At 38.5% G+C, this 27,240-nt stretch overlaps 1 long non-coding RNA gene across 1 annotated transcript; it reads right to left on the bottom strand.

The window, feature by feature from the left end:
* Nucleotides 1–9,743: 9,743 nt before the first annotated feature.
* Nucleotides 9,744–23,355, bottom strand: LOC120755488 (uncharacterized). The gene is made up of 4 exons (XR_005701784.2): nucleotides 23,323–23,355; nucleotides 18,041–18,102; nucleotides 15,149–15,203; nucleotides 9,744–11,794 (listed from the first exon to the last, which is right to left on the bottom strand). It is a non-coding gene; the product is annotated as an uncharacterized LOC120755488 (long non-coding RNA).
* Between the last annotated feature and the right edge of the window lie 3,885 nt (nucleotides 23,356–27,240).

Genomic DNA, 27,240 nt, shown 5'->3' with positions numbered 1-27,240 from the left:
AGTATAGCAGTGCAGATGGCACTGTATGTCACCTGGCCGCTCTGGGCCTCTGCAACCTGCTGCACAGGGCTGGGGTTCAGGGAAAGGTTATGGCCATATGCAACTGCAGCACATTAGAAGCTCCTGAGGAAAATGGCCTTTTTTGCAAAGGAGATGAAAAATCAGTTCGGCCGCTTTGCCCACAACATCACAGCGGATCGTGGCCATTTTTAGCTGCTATAGAAGCAAACGCAAAATCTTTGAATCCTTAATTGTGATTGCCTTGCAAAACGTGACAGAAATATTAATAAAAATATTTACATAACAAAAACCAATGTTGTCTTCCACTGTGATACCATTGACCTCTTTTTTTCCTTGTTCAAAATATTAAGGCTCAAATTCAAATGGTCAAACTAAGAAAGCATCTTTGCACGAGAAGACCCCAGTTAATACACATAATTCTGGATTGTCATATCCAAAACAAGTCACAGTAAAGCTTTGGCCTTAAGCCTCAGTGCTCTTTTTCCTTAGGAATTACCTAAACTTCATTCATTGCTCAGCTTTGTAAGTTTTGCAAATTAAAGCTGGTGTGCAGACAGTGAAAATAAAAGAAAATCTTTTATGACTATCTTGGCTTCTAAGAAAGTTTGATGCAGTATAGCTTACTTCATTCTGAAAAGAGATTCAAGTGTTCCTTAACCGAATGGAAGTCATTCTTGGCTGTGATGGTTTCTACAAAGAGCCTGAAGAGGGGACAAAACCATCTTTTGGAATTTTCTATACTCTTATTTCCTAAACTCTTCATTATCATATTACAGATGGTTTAGATCTCATGGTGTTTGCATGGAAAAAACAATGCGAAGTAAAAAGAAATCAAAAGAAGAAAAAAGGACAGTTGCAGCTAAAATAGATGATTCAGAAGCATGCTTTTGATGCAGCAGAAGTGTGGAACCGATAGCATTTAACTGATGATAGTCCAACTAGACAATCAAAAAACCAATTCTTTGAGTTGAACAAAGATGGAGAATCATTATTTCTAATAGCAAAATAAAAGTCTCTAAAATACAACTCATATTAGCAACATCAGTGTGGAACTGTTTTGGAAACCTGGACTTTAATTGTTGCTTTTCAATCCTTCCTATGTGTTTAAAAAACAAACAAATGGGGGGAAAAAAAAGAAAAAAAAGAAAAAAAAAAAAAAAAAGAGTGATAGTATTTCGAATGATAGAAAAGTATTTTGAAAAATGTCAGCTTGATATCTTTTATTTACGTTGAAATACTTTTGTGGAAATGAGAAAAAGATTAATTCCCCTAAAAATGCATTTTTTCCAAGATGAAAGATGCTATTTACCAAAGCTACACCTTTCTCCTCTAACAAAGGGCTTGTTTTATCAGGATTTTAGACTGAAGGTTAAAGGAACAATGCAAATTATTAATATAGGGTTCAATTGTGTGTTCCTCAAGCCAAGCAAACAAACATACTGAAATTCTCAGGAGTTTTGGTCTATAAAAGCAAGGCCACAAACTACCCAAATGAGCCTAAAAATTATTATTTCTGTTAATAATTTTTAGGTTCTTTTGATACTATCAATGACCTATTACTAGATACCTACTTTTAGTTCCTTCATTCATGATGAGGATCAGTTTGCTCAAGGGTGAAAACTTGTTTTCAGCAAGACAGTTTGCTCTGGAAGACGTACTAGCTGTCACGACTTTGTCAGTTAGAAAAACTACTTCTACGTTTTACAGCAACTCGTAGCTGTTCTCAATTAAACACATGGAGTATGGTGACATCTATAGGAGGTTCCAAATCTCTACATCTAAGTCACCTTTTCCACGCTATTCTGTGTTTGTGTGTGTATAGGTATTATATATACACACACCTCAGAGATCATTGTGATAATTTGTGTGAAATGTCAGAAAGCAAATTAATCATCAAGATTTTAACTTAGTTGCTATCTCTAGAGAGAGTTAAAGAGAACTAGAATGCATTCTGTGAAATAAATGCTCTCAAATGCAGCTGGGAAAACTGAAAGGAGCAGGAACAATTGCTATGGTAACCATGTTATGGGATTAAAAAATCATGGAAAGTAGGAAGACAGTGAGAACAAGAGCATGGGACCAAATCTGTAATAGCAAATAAATGTTGAAATCATCCCAGAAACTTCTGTATCAAACATTGTTTACTCCAGTAAATAAGAGAGCCATAAACACAAAACAAACACAGCAAATTACGACAGAATCTCACAGACAACACATTCCTCCTTCCTCTATGTGCATGGCACAATCTGATAATGTCCCACTGCATCAAACAAAGCTGCAGTCAAAAGTCAAAAGCCAAAAGAGAGAATGTCCCAAATGTTCCCCTTCCCAGAAACAGTCTTGTTGGAAACATGAAAGGCAGTGTGACCATCAAACCTCATGGATTGGGAAACGTAACTGTGAGACCCAGCTCATGCAGTTGTACAGTAATGCTCCTCCAAACACCAGCTGAATGGCCTTGAGGGCTGCCTTAAACTAACAGGGTTCTTGCACTTCGTGATGGCCTCAAGAATATTTCATTCAATGGCCAAAAAATTTATTCTGTATTTTTACTTGAGTAATTGGATATGGAAAATAACTGTAGATGCTTTTTAATTTCGAGAGAAAAATAAAGACACTATTTATTTTGCTTAAATAAGATAATAATTTCTATTCCTGAGAAATACTTTCATTTCTGGTTCTATTTCATCTTTAGTCAATCTCTTTCAATTTTGCAAATTTCGGTGCACTGGTTCCAAGTAGCTCTAAACCACTGTAGAAGTGTTCCATACCAATGCTCGGTTCTGACAGCCAAAATTAATCTTGATGTAAAAGACAACCATTGACAAAGTTTTTTAAGTTCTGTGTAAAGACCTTTCATCATAGAAATGTAAGGTTTCAGACTTTTAAAAAATAGCCAGTGGTTAAAAAAGCATACCCGAAATATGGTTGAGAACTGGCAAAAAAAAAGTTTAGGTAAAAAAATTCTTCCGGTCTGACAGTTTCGTCCCACACTTCATCTCCAATGCTAGAGTGGAATTGGGACCACAGATTACTCCTTTGAAAGTAGGAACCCCCACACCTCCAGGTATTTGGTATCCATCTCAAAGCAGGTTGCAATAAGAGGACTTAATTGTGGTCTCACTGCTACAAATATGAACAATTTTTTTCAGTTCTTCCTACTCAAATGAAGCCCTAGTCATATTTTCAGCAATTTTCTACACTCCTTTTCATTTTGGAGCTTCTCAAATTTCTACTCAAATGATTGCTCTAAGCCCCAGAATCATCCTCCATTGTCTGATACATAAAATAGTAAAGATTTCCTTTAGACCTCTGCAAAAGTGCATGTCCACAGTAACTCCCCTCCAAACACGCCTGATATGTGAGGTACATCCCTGTCGTTCCTGTCATGCTGTGGCATCTCAAATTATTATTCATACCTTCCACCTTCAGAGGTCAGTGCTAAAAATAACAGGGGTGTGTGAGGCAACAGAGAAAGAAGATAATAAACATAATTATTGTTCAAAAATAAAAGAGAATGGTTCCAATATTTACAAGCAAGAAATTGATGTGAAAGACTGAGACATAATGGAGAATCTCAGGGATATTTCCTTTTGATGAGGTCATTTTTTCTTTCACTGGACTAGCAGACTTTGCAAAGCCAAAATTTTAGTAGGCTTTGTTCTCTTTTAATACTGATTAAAAAAGTGGTAAAGACCTGTAAGTCTCACCTCAGAGAAATTCTTCATCTCAGTCAGGCTTGGTATTAAAACATTCCTACATTTCCCCTCTTAAAAAAAAGCAACAAAAAATTTAGTTCATTTGAAAACATTTTTACTTTTAATTTTTTTTCAAAAATCCAACCCAACACCCTGGGTTTCCTTGGTTGACAGCTAAAAAGGAAGAAAAGACACTCAGAGAATTGGAACTTCCAGCAGTGACTGAGTGGATTTTGAGTGTCTGCTGCTTACTTCCTACCAAAGGTTTCAAAGTAAGCTGACACAAGTTTGATTTAATCAAGTCAGTGTGCTCTGACAGAAGAATCTCCTGTGATACACCTTGCCACGCCAGGGAAATGCTGTCTCACTGAAATTACTGTCACGTAGGTCCTCAGCTGGTTGGAAAAGCTTCAATCAAAATTCTGTCATCACTGCATCTACCCTGTCTCTAGCACTGCAAGGAATCCTTGCAAATAACACAGCAAATATTCACAGATGGAAACACCAACAGGATGGGCTGTTAGTACTTGGAGGATGTAACTAGGATGAAAGATCATGTTGATAAATTGAAGAAAATATTTGAAATGCATAAGATAATTCAGTAATGATCGATGCAGAATGCTGCACTGAAGAAAAATAAATTGAATGGCTTCAGCAGACCACAAAATTAATAGAAACCCAGAAAGAAAATGTAATTTGGAGAGGGATTAGTCAGACTGCAAGAAACAAGACAGAGTGGATGATTATTCAAATCTATTCAGCACTGGGAGGTCATAGCTGGAATCCTGTACCCAGTTTTGGACACTACACTTGAAAGAAAATGTTAAGGAAGATAGAGATAATCCAGAAGACAACTGTAACTATAGGCTGTTTGAAGGAATGGCTGAAAGGATTAGCTTTGATAGCACAAGGTGTGATGGAAGGGCCAGCAACAGCCATCTTCAGGTAAACAAAGTGTTGAGATGAGATTAATTTGCAGATTTATTAGTTAGTGTGCAACAAAAAATTATACTTACACAGAGATGAGCAAACTGATTTTAACATCCTTGTTATGGGAGCTAAACAAGAATGTTATAAAATTATTATGTGAGCAATGACCCTCAAGTATCCTAGTTCATCTCAAGAAGTGCGTTAGATGAGCTAATGTCTCCTGTTTACTCTCAACAAAATTTCTTTGATTTCTGTGAATATTTTCAGCACGTTATACTGCTACTAGCTATTGCATGTCATATTGCATGCAGTGAATTGCATTTGTGTAGCAAAAGAAGCAGTAACCTCTGTATAATTGCATCTCACTGAACAGCTAGACCTGTTTAAGAAAAAAAGCTCCATCATTAGCTCTCCTGACTGTAATAAGACTCATGTTTGTTAAATGAGCAAGAGCTGAAGGTTCTGGCCATCAGTCTATACCAGGTTGATTTTCTTTTCTTTAAGAATCTGTATTCAAGCAATACTAACTCCATTAGAGATGAGAAATGAATTAATAATAGATGAAAGCATTTTTGCTCCAAAGAAGATCTCAGCTCAGTGATTGTATGAAAATGCTTTGTTAGGCTACACAGATTACTGTTCTTTTTGCATTGTCTAAGTAGTAGGCAAAATAACATATTGGAGATCATTTACGAATTCATTTACTCTCTTTCAGCCTACATCCATATTCAAACTCTGGAGCTGTTCATAAGACTAGTCTACCCAGCCTATACAAAAAGGGGGAGTTTTAGCCTCTGCTTTACTGGCATCATGGCTTTACCCCAGGGAAGTCAAAGGAAACAGGTGGAGTAGAGCGATCGTACCTTATACCACCTACTAAGTCCCCATGTTTGACATTCAAATATGTTCCCACTCCTCAGACATCCAATTTTCCTTTGTCCATTGTGCACCTAAGCCTCTTCCTCTGAGAAATTATTTTCCACCCTGTATCTTTGACCTGTTGAGATTCTTGGAAGACTTTATTGAAAAGGAAGAAGACAAACTGCATCTTAATATACAAATGAAACTGTCACTGCAAGAAGGATATAAAGGTATATAATTTTGTGCTATGAAATAAAAGAAATTTGCACAGTGTACAACAGTTTTAAGGCTCTTGTTGGTAAAAGGAAATGCAACTAAATCCCATGGCAATAAGTTCCATGTGAATGGTAGTTGCCATGGTAACTTATTAGGTAGAAGAAAACCTAAAAGAAGTACTCTTCGTTGGTATGTAAGTTAAGGTTGCCTCAGGGTAGTCTAAAGAACATTGATGGGCCAGCAAAAAAGTATTTAAAAAACTGAAAACAAGTGAAATATGATATCAAAACTTGTATATTTTAGATTTAAATTTTTAAATAAGAGAAGGGGCTATAGGATAGAGCAGCTGCCTAGGCCAATGTGCATTTCAATCATTACAGAAGAAATCTGGGTCTAAGTCTCTTTACAAGAGTTTGAGGATGAACAAATTACAATATATTATTCTTCCCTGAAGCTAAACTGGCATTAAGGTACCAGTAAAGTGGAATTGACTTTCTTGTTGGAGGGTTTTATTAAAGCACTGCGACTTTTCATGCCCAACCTCCATCCCTCAGGTCCCCCACCCCCAAACCCTTGCTGAAAAGTTTGGCAAGAAAAAACTCTCCACTACCACAAAGAAAAGGCCCCACAGAAATGTTATCATTGCCTATCATACCTGCAGAAGATACATATGTATTATTAAAGTAACCAGCCACTGGATGTCATTGTTATTCCACAGAAACATAATGAAGAAAAATCGCTTTAACTGCAAAAACATTTCAAGCCACTAAAAAGGAGAGGTAACATACAACCTAGCTTCAAGCATGTACTGTTCAAGCTAGTCTCAGCATCCTGCTTCCCAAACACAGTTTAACTATTTTTAAACGGATGAATAAGCTGTGTGTCCTATATATGGGATTTAAAATAGCTGGCTAAACATCACATGAAAGTACAGTCAGTGGGTCCTGTATACTATCTGCCTGTCAAAACTTCTTACTTAATTTCATAAAGCCTTTTGCTTTGATTTGGATTTGAAGTTTTTGGAAGAGAGTATACTTGCTGCAGAGAATTTCTGCCCCACTTTGGGCTGCAGGAAAGGACAATTTTTGCCCATAGTTACATATGTTGCCTTGCTACGTCTGCTACATCTCAATCTCTATGCCCAAGACTGAGAATGCATATTTCTCACCCCATTTTCAGAAAGGATTCTCAGCACATTAGTTGGAATTACTCATTATTTTAGCTCATACATCCATTCTTTCAGAGTGTGAGCAAAACCAGCAGCTCTATATTTGCATGGCTCTATGTAGACCTAGATCTGTATCCCCGTACTACGCTGCCAGCATTTGGCAGCAAATGGCTTTTTATACTATAAGAAAGATTGAAAACTCCTTGCCCTGATGAATTGGGACCCAGCCAGCTTCACTTCTGCACCACCTCCACCAGGATAAGTCTGTGCAATGCCCTTGTGGCTCAGGTTATTATCAAAACAAGACACAGAGTCATCCAGGTGAAGAGAGGTCTGGGAATCAGTGCTTGCTCCAGTGACTAGTACTGCAGACACTAGGTCCCATCTTCAGACAGCTCCAGTTACAACATCTCACACTACAGCTTGCAGCCATGCACTGCACTGAACAGGCACATCTACCTAGTGAGCCTACCTGCATCCTGTATGTCACTGCCTAGCCTGATTCTGTGATGTGTCCAGCACTTAAACTGGTCTCAGTGTCATGCTATATTGCTTAGAGTTGCAGGTGTGCTTAAATTATTGAGAGATGGACCAAAAAGAGGAGGGAATTAGGTCTGGAATAAGTGAGCCCTTACTCATCTGTTTGAGTTTCTCTTTGGGATCTTTGGGTTCAGCTCAGGACTCTGTTTCTCATTGCACTTAGAAGATGTTATTAAGGATCTGCTTCCTGGTCCTTTCTTGTACCCATAGTGTCTCCCTGAGATATATCAGAGGGAATGTAAGGAATCTCTAGGTCAGAAAGCAGGTACCCTCTTCAGCTGCTTGTCTAGTAACTAAGCAATTGCTGACAGATTTCTGCAACTGGTGGTGTAAACTCCCACAGAAGTTGCACAGAGAGTAGTCCCTTAACCCTTGGCTCTTTTCCTTGCTTATCCTAATACTCAGAAGGGTAACTTACAGGCAGATGTGAAAGCTAGGAAGTTTTTCAGCTTCCTCTTTTAGAAAGAAGTGTTTTGCACTGTGGGCAGTCAGATTTTTTCAGGCTTTCTCACAGCCACAGGCAACACCACAAGAAACTTGCTGGGTGGTTAAGTAACTTGGTTTACTAGGGCTTGTGTCTCAGCTAGATCTAACAGACATATGTTCAGTTTAGCCCACTCAAATTCTCCTGCAATAAAAGTAGGCTTGGATAGGAGGAAATGAGAATGAAGGCTAGGATGCATTTGGAAGTTGGAAGAAAAGCACTGATTTCAGTAAGTTAGTACTCAGCTTCGTGAATAAAAATAAGAGATAGAGAGAGATTTCATGCCTGACAGCTAAAAGGTTAAAGGACTAGTTTCTCAGAGATCAGGAGGAGGAATATGTACAAGAAAAATAAGAACACACATTATGTTCTCATACCCACAGAGATGAACCACAGCTGACACAGTCCTAGTAAATCAACCAAATTTGTGGGATTTGAAAAATCTGAAATCACACCCAAAAGAATTAGTAAATTCCTTTCTAGTGACTTAGGTTTGGAGCCACGGAAAGTGTGGCATGTTAGCTGCCCTGTAGAAGTCAATAAAAATTTACCCTCAAGTCACTTCTCATGTCGATCAGTGGCATTTACCTTTGCACTTATGCGTCAACTTCTTTTTTGGTGTGTGCGTGTATAGGTTGGGACTTCTTTTTCCACTATTCTTACTTTTTGCCACTACAGACCTGACCTGCAATCTGCAGTATGTGAGAAAAAGGTTTAGTATCCCCTGATATGTATCCAGTGGAAGAAGGCTGTCTGCCTGAAAAATAAATAAATTGCTTGATATATCCTAGGTAATTGGCACCGAAAGGAGTTGTCTTTAGCTTCTCTTTCAATTAATAGAAAACAGCACCTCAGGGAATTTCTAGTACCATTGGAGAAAACAAATAAATGAACAAAACACCTTGAGCACTGAAAGTCGTGAAAAAATGAACAATAAGATGCTATTACAGGAGCTGCTTCCAGAAAGAGAACAGGGATCTGCTTGCATGACTTTTAAGGCCTTTAGGTTTAGCAGCATTTTCTCCCTCTGAATCAACTCACTTCATAAAGAAATGAGAGCTTGAATTTATGCTATCTCAAAAATGTATAGAGCAGTTTCCCCTGAAAATACATGGGTCATTAAACTAAACTATGGGTACACTGAGGATTTGAGATGAGAGTCAGATTTGCCATTCAGAAGTAACAGGCCACTCCTGGCACATGTAACAAAATCTGGGTACTCTATCACATCATCATCTGGTGGTTTAGCTAGCAATTTAGGATATCCTGTCCATTAAATTCAGTCATTGCTACTGCAGGCCACCATACCATGTAACAACCTTTGGAAGATTATAGATCTTTGTTTGAAAACCATTGTCTGTTTTGTTCTCTATCAGTAGTGGTACTGATAATGCATAGCTACATACTGCATTTTGACTTCATAATCTCTTCCAGTGAAGTTCATCTTCTAGTTTCTAGGTTGTGTTTACGTTCTATATCATCCATCCTTGAACTTGTACAGAGATACACAATTTACCCAAGCTGTAAAGCGACTAAAATCTTGATGTCAAATACTACAGCTGAGCAGGAGCAGCAGTGAATTGCTGCAGTTGTTAGATGACGTGTTCATAAATAAGTGATAAATATCTATACGACTGAATAAATATATCCATATATTCTGGATGTTCTCAACCCACAGTCTCAAACTGCAAGGCCTGTTTCCAGTTTTGACAGTGACTTTCCTGTGCTATTTTAGACTACTCACTCTTTTTAACTCAATTCCCTACCTGTGAATAAGCAGGTTTGATACCTACTTTTCTTCTACATCCTGAGAATTCCTCAGGACAGGGATATTTCTGGTGGTTCAAGACACACAGGCACTTAAGGGCTGAACAAACCAGAAAGCTCTGTCACATAACAGATAGTTACTCTTGTCACAGGTGATGGACTCAGATTTCCCTATTCAGCGGATTTCCCTCCACTTTTGCATATATCCTTTGTAGGCAGCATAAAGTATAGCTCTGTGTTTGCCACTGGGAGGTTCTCCTGCACTTTGGAGACATCATAACCGTATCTGGGGGAAGGAGAAGGCAGCAGTGGGAAGCCTCGAGGGGTTTACCCACACTGTGACCAACCATCCCTTGGAAGAGACGCTCACAGGGAGAGCCACCAGGAGCTGGAACACTCAGCCAAACAGCAAAGCTCAAACTCGGATCTGTGCTTTGCACATTTGTGCAAACAATGATATTAAGGTCCAGAAGCATTCCGTAAACAATAACAACCCTGCACCTTTGACAATTTAACTTGTACTCTAGACGTTTACATTCCTTGAGTTTGTCTTTTTCAAGGCATTAAGTTTTCTTGTTTTTCTGGACTTTCACATAAGATATGGCCCATCCAAGGGAAAGCATCTAATAATTTTTAGTTGTCCAGGTGGAGACTTCAATATTTGATGCTTCATCCTTTCCTACTGCAAAGAAAGTTCATACCACACTGTCTGTAAAATGTTAATTCAGCAAAATGTTCTTTTGGTATTTATTTGCTGCCATTTCCTATGCTACAATTTTCACACAGAGAACTGCAAAGCAGAAAGTTAGACCCAAGCCCATCAGCCTAAAAAAAAGACTTTCTAATTCACTTCTTGCTCTAGAAAATACTCATATACTGTGTATTTTAGAAATGACAACTGAAAAATCTGGTGGAAAAAAAAACACATGAAGTTGGGGTTTTTTTAGGTTTGGTTCTTAGATTTTTTTTGTTTTATTTTCTTTTTATTTGACTTCTAGCTGGTCAGACCAGAAAGAATTGGAATTTGGCATATTTCAGCAAGAAGAGAGGCAGTCCCTCTTGGAAGTTGCTGATGATTCAGCACTATTCCCTTTACTAATGAAGTGTCTGGAGGTCTGTAGGCTGATTTCATAGGTAAAAATGAATTAGGGTTCCTTTGAAACTGGCTGTGGCACGCTAGAAAGACAGTTCCATACAGAGGCCCTAAAACAATGCATAGTGAAGCGCAATAACTCTTTAGCACTCTCTCCCTGCCATTCACACACGTACACACGTGAGGTTTGTCATTGGCAGCGGTCAGTGGTTTGTATGTGGTGTCTTCACGCTTGGCTGCAGGAGAACCTACCACTTAATTTGCAGTAGAAATTGTAAAATTGGATGTTAACTTTTTTTCCCAAGGAATGATGATTTATGAACAGAAATTGTCAATGGGCTCATAGCATTCTATCACATAGATAACACTGGAAATGTCACCTTCTTTGACTATTATATATTTTATCCTGAAAAAGGCAATTATATATTATTAATACTTAATTACTCTATTTCATTTAAATGTAATAGATTTAATCTTTCAGCAAGCGTGGTTAAGCTTAAAGAAGTCATTCTGTGCCTTCAAATTGCTCGGTACTTTCACCTTCTGATACTTTTTGTAATTCTTAAACCTAGAAATTTGGCAGGTTTTCTAGGAATCTAAACCACAATCTAAATTAGACGTATTACTACTTGTAGCAGGCCTGGAGCAAAACGGTCGAGAAGGCGAAAATAATGAAAAACCCCACGTATATTCAACCAGAACCTTTAGGAAATTAAACTGTGGCGTTTCCTGAGCAGCGGTGCCGCAGGTAGAGCTCCTCAGGCGGGTCAGTGGCGGCCGCAGGGTCGCGGGCGCAGCGCACGGGCGAGCACGAACGGGGCCCGGCCTGCCCGGGCTGCTGCCGCCTTCCGCCGTGCCACTAGATGGCAGCAAATACCCTTCAGTGCGCCAGGGCCGTGCGCGCCTCCCGCGGAGCGCTGCGTCACCTTCCTTCGGCCTCAGCCGTGGGCTTAGATACAGGGCTCTAGCTAATTGATTTTACGATAACGTTTCCTCGTGTTGGTTAAAAATGTTACCTTGAAAGCGGGAAAAAAAAAAAAAATTCAGTTATCCTTCAGATACTCTTGTATTTGACCTACTTTTGGCACCAAAGTGACTGCTTTTGAATTCATAAATCTTTTGAGAATTATGAAGTCTTTAAAAGAGAAACAGATCCCCACTGCTTATACTGAATACCACTGTGCTGAAAAAATTACTCTACATTTACCCTCGTGTTTAATTCTGTAACTGTCTCAGGATACACCTCCTCCGCAATGAAAATGTCAAGTTCCCTAAAATAAACTCTTTAAAGTGTCTGCTTTCTCCACTATGTATTTGTGCGTTTGATGAACCCAATTTACAAAATAAGTGCACTTAAATCGCACCAATTTTCCTATGGCATATCTGGGGGAATAGAGGGATAGAGGGTACCAAAAAAAAAAAAAAAAAAAAAAAAAAACACCACAAACCCCACAAAAAGAACCACCCCAACAAACCACAAAACAACCAAACAAAAAACCCCAAATAACTCCACAAAACAAAATAAAACAAACAAACAAACAAAAAATTAAAATAAAAAAATAAAGCCCACCATAGTCAATAAATCACTAGAAGTGTTGGAAATAAATTAAAAAAAAAAAAAAAATTAAAAAAAAGGCACAAATGTGGGGGAAAATATTAACTGAATATACTTAATTTTAAATAAACCAATATACTTTTGAAATTATTATTTCCTGTCACTAGGAAGAAGGGTGCATCTACACTGAGAAACTGACCTTTAAATGTCCCTTCCCAAATTATTCTATGACTCTACGCCTGTGTGCTAAGGAGCTCCCTTTGAACACATTAGTTTGTAAGGAGCAGAGCACCACCACCGTGCCATCAAGCATGGGTGTCCAAAGCCATTATCTCTGCTAACACAGCCTTTAGACTTGTGCCTTCAGAGTCAGCTTGTTTGAAACAGGGCACTACACCCTGGCAATCTCTGTATTAGATACTCTGGAAGAGTTGGTGCAAATGGTCTCCAGAGAAACTGGTGACTTTAACCCCTCGTATAACTGATGGAGATAACTATTCTTGAAAACTGGTGTGTTTGAACAAAGCTGTATTCTCCAAACCGCAGGGAGCAGTGGCAGAGACAGCTTGAGACCTGCAGTGCTGTGCAGGCTGCAGGAGGACTCAGAGCTCCAGAGAACCTCATGTGAACGTGCATGCATCTGTCTGGAGAGGAGCCAGTCTTGCAAACATCTGATCAAAGATGACCTGAGAAGAGCTGTGTAGTCCACATGAAGGAAACTCTGCGCCTTGGTAGGGTTAATCCATTCTGCAGCACCAAGCCTGGAAACTCCGCCAGCTGATCATGTAGAATCGACTCCATCTTGAACACAAGTTCCTACTTTTATCATTTTGATAAAATTTCCCTTCCCTTCTCTATTTAATCTGGAGAGTATATTTCCAAATACTGAAGTGCCTCCCTAAACACTTGTCAAGAAAAATATTTTCTCTTTCTGTCTTCTTCTTATGTAGTTATGAAAGAAATAGCTTAACTACTTTACAAGGTTTGATTCTACTACAGACTCTACTTATTAGGTTAGTTGAGATCATGAACTGATTTGAAGACATCTTTTCAAGTGGCTAAGTCAAGCGAGTTTTGTCCTGTACAAGTCTCAACAGGAGCAGGAATCAGGCATTCAAAAGATGAGAAGAATTACTTCTCTTATTCCTTATTCCTATTCGCTTCAAAACAGGGGGAAAATCAAGATTGATACCAAATAGAAATGCCACAGGACATTTCCTCATAAAATCTCCTAATAACAAAGCATGCCAAGGTAACAATTGCTCTTGTGCTACCGCTTGTCATCCCACTATTAAAGAAAACTCTTCCTGTGAGTTTGTTCTTAAACCATTTCTCTCTTAGTTGTTACAATTTATTGCTGCAGCTTGGGAAACCTTTAGTAACCACCTGTTTTCCTGTTATCCTGAAAGTGTTTTGCCCATTAGCATATCAAATTGATACTGCTGTTCTCCTAAGACTAAATTTTCACAGTAAAAGAAATATACTAAAACAAATTTAAAAGTCAGTTGATTTGAAGATATCTAGCACCATGTTTAAGTCTTATCTACCATTATTTGCCAGCCTAAAAGGTAACATCCATCTTCTTCCAGTCACTGGGGAAGAAAGTGGTATTTCTAGAATAGGGAAATAAAAAATTATTGTCTTCCTTTTTTGAGCTTTAGAATACTTGCCAGAACCAACTGGCCAACTTCATTCTCTGGCTTATTGTCCAGAAAAAAGTTTGTCAAGATAATGTTAAATATAGATGTACAAACACCTTCTTTTTTTTTTTTTTTTTTAATTGCCTTATTTCAGCCGATGCATATGATGAGTACATGGCCTGGAAACACTCACTTTCACCCTTAAAATCTTATCACTCTTTCAAGTACCTGGTACTTAAGAAAATATGTCTTCTCTCTCCCAACATTCACTGATTCCACCATAGTTCTTCAGCTGACTTGCACTTCGTATCCTGCTCCATTTACAGAATTTAGTCTTTCTGCTTGGCCATTAATTTATTTAATTTTGCATTTTCTTTTATCTTTTATGAGTTCTTAATTTTGCAGTTTGGTTTTCAGAATTTTTTACCCATTTCCTTTGTTCTTTTCCAAGTATCTATCATTGCCTGCCTTAGGTCCTGAGTAAACTCTTGTGGCATCTTTTATCTTTCACGGTTACAAATGACTTTGTTTGACTGCTTGCTTGAAAACTACACACAGCAGGAACACACACACACGCAAAAATGAAGCCAGAGGAAAGATCTATCACAAATCATAGAATTGTACCTAAAAAGCAGGTATCAGTAAAGAAGTTAAGGTTAAATTAGAGCTTTCTTCAAACCAGCATCTTTTCTCTGTGCAGCACTTAATTTGGAAACAGCTAGGAGTTCCAACTGAATTTCAACTTCTTCCTGTAAACAGCCAAATTCAAAACCAAGATGATGTTTGATTTTTTTTTTTTTTTTTCTTTTCCTTTTGGCACGTTGATCTTACTCTTCATTTCATAGTTTTGACTAAAGCCAAGGAACATCGAGCCACAAAGATGTGTGTCCCACCAGTATTAGGTTGTTGTGTTTTGGTTTTCTTTTTGTGAAAAGTCTCTTTTATAAATCCTTGAGAATGCAAGGACTCAGGATCGATGGTATCTATTCAAAACACCTGATAAATAAAATATTAGTAGGAAGGCTCCTCCTCCTCAAGAGGACACAGAAAATACAGCCTTTCTGCTGTATCATTTTATGCTCTTTGCTTCAGTTTCTGCTCTACCAGTGAAACATACACTATTTCCTCTCATCTTTTCAAGTATAACTTCTTCCTTCAATGAACTAAAGACTTACTGACATTTGCTGTCCCGAGTACAGCGCCAAGTACACTGATGATCTCAGCTGTGGCCTGCAGTTGAAATAATAATAGTAGTAGCTATGACAATGTTAGCATATGACCAAGAACAAAGACATCCCACAAAAGACACAAGCCAAATTGGGGGATCATACCAAAGAACAGTAAACCCTAACTCAGAAAGAGACAATTCATTACTCACTTTGTCATTCAAATATTTCAAAAAATTAATGACGTTTGCCAAACATATGTCTATCATTTCCCTAAGATAGCAAGCTTATGTACAGTAGGAATTCAAATGACTCATACGCTGTGATGCGACTGCTTAACATGGCTTATTAAATCAGCTCTCTGAAGTGTCCAGTACAATGACTATCAAATATCAAAGCATAGGAAATAGGGTCCCCTTTTCTTCATTGGTGCGTGCACAAGCAGAAAGCAAATTAATTGGAATTCATGTAACTCACATAAGACATTTCTTACAGAATCTCTGCTGAGAATACCATTAAGTGCAGCACTCAGTTCAGTAATACTTCCTTGCTATGACAAAACACAGAGCCATCACCAAAGTGAAGATGCAGAACCTTCAAAAATAAAACCAAAAAAGAAGCCCTTGGGATAGAGCACTTTAATCTCTACATCAAATCATTCAGCAGGCGGCCTGAAAAGATCCCAGAGATTTTGACAATAAAATCAGCAAGAGGGCTGCTTACTGCCTCATAGACTTTGAAGTTCCTTTGGACTTTTAATTAAACAAATATAAAACAAGGCAGAAGTAAATGTTATCATTCAATTTGTGTCTATTCATTGAAGCATTTATGTCCTTTGTTACCTTAGTGCTCATACAGACCGCAAATATTTGGAAATTTTGTTTTACTTTTAGATTAGGAAACTATTATAATTCAATTTTATGTTTAAGAGTGACTTTCAAACTGAATGCCTTCTCACAGGCATGTAACCCTGTCCTCTCTAGACCATATATTAGTTTTCAATAGCTTTGAATATGTAAACAAAAAGACAAAGTATGCTAAACTGTAAGCCCTCCTGGGAACATCTACAAGTAAGTGTAACGACCCAGATAGAGGATATAAAAAGAAAATTTGGTCTTGTGCAGATTGCACCTTGGCATAACTATACCAGACCAAAACTTAAGTTGAAAACTTTGAACAGAAGGTCGATATGGCACAATGCAGAAAACCATGAAAAAAACCTAAACAAAACAGTGGCAATACCAAACAACCTTTCCACATCTCTGTTAACGTGTACGGAAATAGAATAAAGTGAGAATGGCTCCACAGTTAAGCTGAAGTCTGCTGTAACTGTTTTTAAAGTCAAAGTCCCAAATATCTTGATAAAGTCACTTTTGGGTCAAGTTGTGTTCTTAATATAAATCATATAAATTGCCTTAAATAAAGGCTTTCTCAGCCCTCAGTTACACAATCCTTGGATATCTTCCATTAGCCTTCTGATCTTGGTTCCTAGAATACCTTTTTCTGGGATCAGACTGGACCCAGGGCACTATCTACTGTGTCCTTTGAAGATCTAACACAAATCTCTTACAAAAAAATAAACACGAAACTCAGGAGAGCTTAATTGGCAAAGTGATTCACAGACATCATGCTGCCTCAGTGGCTGGGAGTGGAACCACGTCCCCCAGGAAACAGGGCCAGATGGCTTTCCGAGACCAAACCTCAAGGAAACAACCCTGTGATGGCAGCTGGGTTACTGAGGTGACTGAATAGGTCTTCCACATCCTGGATTTTATGATACAAAATAGTTATATATGTATATTTAAGACTACTTTAGCTCATGTTCAACACTTCAGCTGTCATGGAAGTTTCATGTGGGGATGGCGCAAGAAGTATGAGCTATGATAGATGTGTCTTCTGTGGCTCTGCCATTTGAAGAGCTCACTGCTTCAGCAACAGCACAACACACAAATAAAAAGATGTCTAACAGGATATTTTTGGACACAATTCTTTCCTATAGTTTCCAGCAGCTTCATTTCTTTTTTATTATTATTTGCATCAAAAATTTGTATCTTTTCTTTATGAGCATTTAAAAAAAAATGAGAAATTTGAATAGAAGACCAGCAAGTGAAATGCCAGGCAAAATTTTACTTATTACATTTATCAATGGTACTTCATAACATTTTCACAGCTATTTCTCCTTGAACCAATAACCATTAATGCAGTACCATTATTCAGGTAATAACATTAGGATGCTAAAGCAAAAGATGAATAATTTTTGTCTTGAACAATCCATGCAAAGGAGATATAAAGTGAATTTGAAGTCTCAGTAATAAATCTCTTGAAAACCTTGATATTAAAGTACATTTAACCATGGAGCAGGGAAAGCCAAACAGATCTGCACTATTTCCAACATTAATGCCCTGAAATGTGCTTATTAATAACATAAATTTCATTCCAGACAGCGGGCATATCTTTTGGAAAAGACAGAGGTAGATCAAATTCTGAAAGAGGAAAAGCCAGGAATCACCTGAAATAGCTTTCCAGAAAGTAATGTCCGTTGAAAAATAAGAACACTTTCACTGAGAAAAGTCTTGGATAATGACTACACATGGAGGGGAAGAGAGGCCAGAGATCTAATCTACAATAACATCTATTTATACTGTCCCTTCCCCTTTGTGCAACTGTCCAGGAGGGACAAATGAAAAAGGGAAAAAAATAGAAGGGGAGGGAGGTCACACAGACAACCTGAGTTTAATACACCAGATCAAGGAATCAAATATTTTCAAGCTATGGACAAATAAAATGAGTCTTGGCATGATTTGGTTGCTTGAGACACAGCTGAGAGCTGGATCTCTGCAGTCAGGCAAGCCCTGCCAAGGTTCGCCTGAGGAGCAGGAAATCAGAGATAACTCCAGGTACCTTGAAGCTTCATCAGACTCCTACTGTCCCCCCAGGGAGAATGGAAAACAACAGATACAGCTCTGCAAAGAGAAAACATACCAAGAAATAACATTCTGATGTAGAAATTCACTACCAGCTGAGAGCAAGAAGGGAGCAAAGAGCAAGAGAAAACGTGGCTTCAAATAGCATGTGTCTGAAAATAGAGCAAATGTGTGCAAGAACAACAAGCTTTCTGTGAGTTGTGCTGGAAGCACAGCTCAGGGCCAGCGCATCTCCACTCGTATTTGGGCAGCTGGCCAGAGACTACACAAGTGACTTTCCTCCCATTATTTTCTCATTTTCATTAAACTGTGTTTTAGGGCACCACAAAACAAGTCTACTTTCTCTACATTTTTCTCAGGCACATACCCTTTGCTCCCAGCATAAGAATAATCTCTCCTGGCAAAAAAAGCAGGTCCCCATTAATTATATCTCTCACTCCACTTTTGCAGCTTTATTTGTAGGAATACTGCCACGACGATGGACTGTTTGCCAAGAGGCCTTACACATGCTTTTTTCATTATTAGACTACTATAAAATTTAACCATATAAGTCTCCTGCGCTGTACCCTCCTGACAATGCCAACAGCCACTCTAAAATAGACTACTTCAGAGGGTGAAGAGACCAGGCCTTTTTGCAACTCATTAAACTGAGGTTTATTTTTGCCTTGTTAGTAGATGTGATTCTGCTCCTGTTGATGAGCACTGCAGCAGACTCAGCTCTCATATGAGCATTTTAAAAAACATCAGACCTTGTCATGCTCAGCAGTTACACAAAACTTCATTTAACTAAGTGGGAATTTTGCATGTCAGGGCTAAAACACAGCAAGGACTGGATTTACCCTTTGACATTAGAAGAGTTTGATTCTAAATTGCTGGGGAAATAATGGTGTAAAAGGATAGAGCTTGTTTTTAATTTTCTCCTCAAATTACAGAGCTTAATTGGTCCTACAAATACAGAACTGTAAGTAAAAAATAAAAAATCTATTCTGAAATAACAGTTTTTATCAATAGGCAGCAGAGTACTTTGCAGTGGAACATGACACAATTTTCCCCTTGTAAAATGATCTCTTGAATTAAAAAGAAATTGCTTGCTTATCCAGAGCCTCACAGCAGACTAGAAATATGGGACCAAACAACATTCAGGCTTTGATCACTTTAGTTAATCCTAACAAGAAATAGTTCACTTGCTATCATTAATTTCCCATCAATGGTAAAGAATCTGTCTCAGAAGAATACAGCCTGTTTTTCCATTGTGTGAAGACAACACACATGGTAGAGACTCTGGAATTTATTCTCTCAGTGCAGCAAAAGATAGAGTAAATAACACTGTCCCTAATTCAACTTTTAGGAATGTCAGCCAGAGCAGTCAGGAAAGGGCACCAGCTGCCTGTCCTCTCATTCTGATCTATTGCAGCAGGAAGGCTACAGTATCTGACAGAAAGTGAAAATCCAAAACTCCCACACACCACAGCAAACACCCATCAAGATAAAAACTCAAGCTTTGCACCAATTATAAAAAACCCCCAAAGAGTAACATTATAAACTGGACTGATGAAATCAGAAGAATGATGCTTCACGCACACTTGCTAACATGTCACTCCTTTATTTTCACATGCCACTTACTATCTAAGATATAATGTGTTTAACAGCTTTGAAAATATGATCAAGAACGACCATTGTTGTTTCAAGAAGCTTATCTCTATAGCAAGCCCTCAGTAATGTTTACCTACACAGAGCCCTAAGTACCAGGGACGAAATGAAGAAACACAAGCCAGTGCCCATTTAGCAAACCAGCAGTGTCTGCAGAAGCTGAGCACAGCACCCTTCATTAAACAAAATGTTTTCTGGTGGAATGAAGTAAAATAACTTGCAGAGTCGTTTGCTCACTGTCTTGGCGGAAGTGATACAAGAACACAGTAACTTTAGGTTGAAGAGAGCATAAAAAGAAAGAGACCGTAGCTGCACAAGGGCACAGACGCCCTGTGCCCAATCCCTGTGCTCCCCCATCATGCTCACATCGCCTAAGGATGTAAAGCCCAGCACAGATGGCCCTGCACGATTGTCTGAATACGCTGATAGAGTCATTCTTTCAATGTCACTGAGATTTATTTATCTATCTTAAATCTCTGCCAAAAAATACCCCCAGTGTCATGAAGTTGCCCATGGCTTCCCACAAATTCTAGCCCAGCTGAGCAAAACAGGACATAGCTCAGTTCTGGAAGCTTGTAAGTACGGCAGCCAGGCCCCAGATTTCCTAAAAAACTTTTAGTTATTTCTTTCTTCCAAGGTGTTCTATCCTTAAAAAAAACAAGCAGATACACTTCTTTGGGAAAAACAAAAAACAAAACAAAACAAAAAGGCGCAGAGAGTTGGGGTTTTTTTTTTCCCCATTCTGCCAATTAAATCAATGAATACCACACTTTCAGATTTACTCCCTTATAATTTTCCTCAAGGAAAATCAAGCTCCACTCCAGTGCCCCCAGCATTCCACAGGTGAGCATGGTATACCCTGCAAGACCAAGCCAGGACTTTTCCACTGAGAAAAATGACTGCAGCACTGTGCCCATCCTGGTCACAGCAAGATGGAGAAGTCCTTGCTGCACTAACAGAAAAGGATTGCTGGCAGCTGTCACACCCCTGTAATTCTTCCCCTCCCTCTAGTTAAAAAAAAAAAAAAAAAAAAAAAAAAAAAAAAAAAAGAACTGGAAGACTTCAAAAGATATTGTAGGGGACTACAGAGCACATGCAGGGTGTGAAAGAGCTGTAGATTGACAGAAGCAAAGAACAGTCCAGACTCTGGTCCTACCCTGGGAGCAACCAGCAGGGCTGGAGGTGCCACACCCAGAGCTCCTTCCTGGGCCACATTCCCTCTGGGCTCACACACCTGGCAGGGACATGTGACAGCTTCCAACACCTCCCACTGCCCCATCACCTCTCACCAGCAGCAGGGCCAGTGAGAGCAGCCCCACACAGCTCCCCATGGGGAGGAGCACATCTGCCCTCTCTGCGTGACACAAGAGTTTTCTGGTTTTCTGCCTCTGGTTTTCTCTTCAGGCTTGCAGGAAGACTGTGTCTGTCTCAACAGGGTGGTCTAACAGACAATATCACTGATTAGAAATGACTCCCACAGCAACATTTTATAATTCCAAAGGTACATAAATACACGCAGCAGCCCTACTTATCTGGCTACTCAGGTCCACCCTAGTAAACGGGTAGATGAGGGTTGGACTGAATTCTTCCACTGAACTTTTGTGATATTTCAAGACTCTAATAATCCCATTGGCCCAAATAGCCTGTTTAAATTCGCTGTAGAAGAGTCAGCTTGGCTATGAGCTCACAGTATCCTGCACCATCTACATAGTCAGACACACATCAAAGAAATATTTTTCCCTTGTTGATTTATTAGCAACAGATTTAGTTACATCTAAAAAAAGCAAAACAAAAACCTTTCCCCCAAAAAACAAAACAAACAAAACAAGAAACGCAAAACAAACAAACAAAAATCCCCAAAACCAAAGAAACAAACCCCAAGACACACAAAAACCAAGTTCTTGCCCCACCAAAAAAATCACCTGTACAAATTTCACCACAATATCTCAAAAAGCATCTTTCAATATGAGTGTAGAGAAATACTGTTACCCTTACATCCCTTGAGCCCAACCTGTTATGTGAGAAGGACCATTAATATCAGCAGGGATACACAGTGAGCAGGATTTGCTCCGTGCTCAGTAATAAAGCCTTCTCAAGGAGATGAAATCAGACTCAGTGTAATGGAACAGGAGTGACAGGAAGACACAGTGACACTGTGTGGACAGCCTGTACCACACTACTATTCAAGGACTATAAAGCAGGTAGTAGATCTGTTGTAAGATTTTTCTGGAGATGATATTAATGAGCAGTGACTGTCTGGTGCCAATGTTACTTCAAATTGCTATTTTAATACAGTTCACATCAACAGTAGCACTGACAAACATAATCAAAATGGTAGTTCATTCAAGTACAAGACAGGAATACTGTCCTCATTTGAAAATGAAAACTAAAGCAAAGAGATGGAACACTGAAAAAGAAGGAAAAATGTTAAAGGAAGAAAGAATCAGTATCATCTGGAGTTAAATCACTGTGCACAGCTGCAGTCTCACAATCCAAATGTGAACTTCATGGGCAATAGCATGGATACAGTGATTAGAATTTTATATATATATATATATACACACACACATACTTTTTTTTAATATAATAATGAGATCAATGTGTGCCACAGCATAGTGAAAGCGCTGCTGCAAGTGTGTTCCTACTGTATCTTTTTGGAGAGTATGGGCTTGATTTTGAACACAGCGTTTATTCAGTTTCCCCCTCCCTCCCAATCAGGTTCTCATTATGTCGTCTAAAACCTTGATTCAGCCAAGCTCTTCTGTATGTGCTTTGTTGGAACATGTAATTACTTCCCATTAAAGTCAACGGCACTAAGTAGCATAGTTAAGTGCTCTGCTGAATCAGAGCCTAAATGACATCAGCTGTGCCAGTAAGTTACAGGTGTAAAAAAAGCAAAAACAAAGAAAAAAAAACCCCAAACAACTAACCAAAGCAAAAACAAAAAGAAAAAACCAAAATCAAAACAAACAAAAGAACCTCTTGCCCCATTTTTAAAAATTTTACTTTTTTCAGCAAACTTTTATAATAGGAACATTTGAGATTTTTTTCTTTTGTGGATTTTACTTAGTTGACTGATGATATACCACTTTGTACCGTTTACCTCTCTCAAATGTTGCCATGCTCATCATTGCTGATTCTCTATAAAACAGGGTAATGTTTAGAGAAGGGAAAAATAGAGTACTGAGGTGACAAGCATTCCTCTGGCTTGTCAAAAGTGAAGAGAGAAATAGAAGGAAAGCACATACAGTTTTTTGCCCTTGAAATCTCTTAATGTGACAGATTTAGACAAAGATGCATTAGTCTTTGAAAAAAGACACCAAACACACGCTCACAAAAGCAAAACCCACAATAGCCCACAAAAAGCTTCCTGAGCCAACCTATTCAGGAAAAGATTATGCAGGGTTTGCATTTCTCCTTCACCAGTAACAGGTTTAAAGATAGCTGCATGCAGCCTGGACAGAAATAATGAGCACTTAACTGCCCCATCTCAGCCACAAACAATTCAGAGCTGTCCCAAAGTCCTCACATGAAACCCTTAAAACCGCTCACCCAAATGACTTTCCCAAGGATAGGCTTACAGTGTCATGATATCTGAAGCAAAGGTACCTTAGTCACAAAATTAAAGATGTTCTTATTCAGAGTTCTGGTTAAAATCTTCTTTTGTGACTCTCAGCATGAGGTCTGCCTGCATTTGGAGCAGCAGATCTGAAGCACAGCAAAAACAGTCACAAGTTAATTGGCTAGAACACATATCAGATTAAAAAGTGTGTTTAACTGGGGAAAAAAGTACTACTAACAGCACTTGAAAGACTTGGAGAAGTTGTGGGGAAAACACATCAAAGACACAAATTCATACAAATTCATCATTTGTAACTGCCACCAAAAACATGTTTACTTTGTTCTGTTTGAGTCCTGATGCTGTGAACACAGCTTTGGTATCTGAATACCTAGATGTCATTTTCAGGAGTCTAGCATGGAAAATCTTATCTATGAGGAAGCAACGTCATGAGTTCCACATGACGCAAAACTGATGGATGCACCCACATCACAGAGGTGACACAGGGGACACGCTGAAAGACAAAGGAGCGGATCAATGGGAACAAAATGGCATGATTCAAAGTGGACAAATAGCTCTTGGCAAATAGCCAGGAGTGGCATAACAATAGGAATATCCATAAGAAATCAACTGTCAATCCAAAATTTCAGTCACAAGCTGCATAGGCACAAGACACCCATAACAGACACCAAGAGAATTAATATCTTAAAAATACCCAGTCAAACACAAAAGTAATATTACAACAGTATTACCTACTATAATTACTGTTTCCAGACCAAAATAGTTTAAGTGGTTTCTCTAAAAAAGCCTCCAGTTGAAGAATTTAACATATATTCTATTATTTTTTCTGTTTATTTCTTTAGATTTTAAAATGTGCCTCTCCAAAGGTCTAGGGAAAATATACAGATCATTTAAAATGACACAGAAAATTCCAGCTAAACCAACGGTCAAAATAAAAAACCTTCCCAGAACCCTGACCCTAACCCTTCTCAAAAAAGAATCCCACCTTTTGAACCCGGTAACTATCACGGAGTCTTTTTCCTAAGAAAAAGCTTGGGAAAATATTTGGGTTCTTCCACTACCAACCAGGAGGTTAGCAATTGGCCCGTGTCTAACATCTAAGACCGTGACATACAGTGACAAAAATTATTCCTGACACTCAACTTTCCCTTCTCATCCTCTCTTTGGTATTTCTGCTGTATCTGCAAGTTTATTTTAACAAATGATTTTTATAATCCATTTATCTTCACCCCTTGGTATTCTTTGAGACCTCCAAAATATGTCCCTGGAGATAAGATGACCACCATCATTTTTCCATCTCTTCTCCTCCTCTTTTTTTTTTTTCCCTCTTTTTTTCCCCAGAGATGATCACCCAAAATGATGAACTAAACAGAAGTACTGAATACCAATATTTCTCAAAACCATAATTAAAATTGTTCTGTTTCTTTCAGCTTGTAGTATGCCATTTTGTAGATGCATAGAGACAGAATAAGAGCCAGATAGAAACAGAGTCAGCAAAAGAACTGGGAACATAATGCAGATCTCATTTCCCTTCGCCTTGCTTGAGGAGTTGAACTAAACAAATAGGGACAGTCTATTTCAGCCTATTTTCAGGTACAGTATCTTCAAGAGCTATTTTCATACTAGAGGTAAAACCAGGTCTATAAATCTCAGGAATTTTTTTGTCCTTCAGTCAGTGGAAAAGAGACAGGAACACTTAAGTCATAACACATTAAAATAAAGGGGGAGGGTCAGCTTTTTTTTCTGTGCTGAGCAGCAGAAATGTTGCAGTCACACTCAGATAAGCTATCATAGACTTTTCAGATGACAAGTTGCAGGTAATTAGAAAAAGAACACTTTAACTGAATGTTATAATCCCATTATTAATTTGTAATTCATAATCTCTATGCTCTCTGTACCTTATTGAACAGAGTAGCCATACTATAAATTTAAAACACATTGCATGATTGCTTGACAGCCCACTCTTTACAAAACTTCATTTGTAATGGGATCTGCAGTTCTTAGCTGCAGTAATTCATAATAACCACCAGTATATATTGCACATAATTTATGCTGTTTGCTGCATGCAAACAGGAGTCAGAAGTGTCATACTTTAGGCCAGAATCACACTATTCACAGAAAGTTATTTATTCTTTACACAAACCTGATAGGAGTAGAAAGATACTGAAGGCAGAATTCCATCACAAAAGGCAGCAGGGTGGTCTCGGTATTGACGGAAGCCTTAACTCACTGCAGGCAGCAGTTCAAGGTCTGTACATCACCTCGAGAGAAAACTAATTCAAGACTTCCCTATTCTCATCTCTAAAGTTAGATCTTTTTCCACCCTATTTTTACAGCTTCACCGAAGCAAATTACCAGCTGGTTATTTTCACTTTTACATGCTTATTATGCCCTTACTGGTGATGCTTTTGATTTCACAGGAAGTTAATTTTTTCCTGAATGCACAATTCTACCACTTAAGAATGAATGCAAATGTCTCCCACTTGGTCTTATAATGAGTGGAATTAATTTTATTTTGATTTATCAAAATACATATAAATAATAGACCAGCAAGTGGGAACAGCAGTCCCAAAATCAACTAAGAGATGAACCACAGGAGCATAAATAAACCAAGAGTCAAATATTCTAAAGAAGTTAATTTTTTGGAGACACAGACTGTGTAGAGCAAGAGTCGTAATTATATTTCCTTTTACCAACCTCAAGTCAAGCTTAGACACTCAAAGCTATTTTCCAATATTATTCAGATCACAGTGATAGTGACTGTTTGTGTGTTGGTATAGGAGAGCCCAAGGATCATTAGAAAAGTGTTCTTCAGCACTCAGAATTTGTTGCACTGATGAAAAAACTACACAAATATATCAACCCAGAGTCAAAAGAAAAACCTTGGCAATCTGACCCAGGGAGTCCTTAGAGCTAAGTGCATTTCCACATAAACAGGGAGAGAAATACATCATTTTCATGTTCAAACTTACTGGTACACCTCTTGCAAGGACAAAATAAACAAAACCACTCAACTACATGAGATAGGGCACAACAAGAGACATTCCCACAGTAATGTGACCACTCAAAACAGAGCTGCCACAGCTCAGCTTGGAAACCCGCTCATTGTTTTGGAGAGGTTCTAGCAGACGACTTGGTGCAAATCAATGGTTATAGTACACAGGAATGATGGATATCTTTCCAGCCTGCTTGGAGTTGGAGTAGGGCTGTATTTCTGTGCCTGCTCCACATCCTTTCTAAACACACCTGAAGGTACATATAGCATAGCTGTAAATCCAATTAATGAATGCTCATTTTTTGCAGTTTATTCCAAATTCTTTAACACTTCCAAATATGCACCCAGCACTGTTAAAGACAAGGGAAAATTCTGCTACCAACTTTTGCAGAAGTCTACAGAACTCTTGTGATTTACGGAGAACAGTTTACTTTTCCTCTTTCTTCAGAGGTCTTCCATTAACTAACTTTGAGCCTGAAATACATAAATTACATGGATTTACTTTAGGTTCAGTTTCCATTGCAACGAATCCTAGAGATTTTGGTGCCAAGGTAGCAGTTTCCTGTTGTCCTTCTGCTGTTGAGACTGGCTGCACCCTGCGTAAGTCCTTATATCTCATTCAAGAAACAATCACAATCCTTGGGAAATATTAAATTTTACATGTATTTTTCAATAAACCATCAGGTAAAAACCAGAAGGTGATTGTGAAAGAGGGTGTTTTTTCCCTGTGAAATACTTTAAGCAATAGGGTAGAATGTCAATGAGTTTGTTCACTTTCTCTCTCCCTTGCTGCACTTAGACTGTTTTTCCACATGCAAAATCCTCATTTTTACTGCCCAGAGTTCAGGAAAAAATAAAGCTGGTTTTCTGTCTTCTCAGTACATTCTCTGACCACTGGGATATGACAAGAGTAGAAGCAAATTCTCTTCCACTCTCCCGTGCCTATTGCTAA

Source organism: Hirundo rustica, chromosome 7 (assembly GCF_015227805.2).
Source record: "Hirundo rustica isolate bHirRus1 chromosome 7, bHirRus1.pri.v3, whole genome shotgun sequence".
Taxonomy (NCBI): Eukaryota; Metazoa; Chordata; class Aves; order Passeriformes; family Hirundinidae; genus Hirundo; species Hirundo rustica.
The sequence above is the reverse complement of the archived record's forward strand: the minus strand, read 5'-3'. Positions and strand labels throughout refer to the sequence as shown.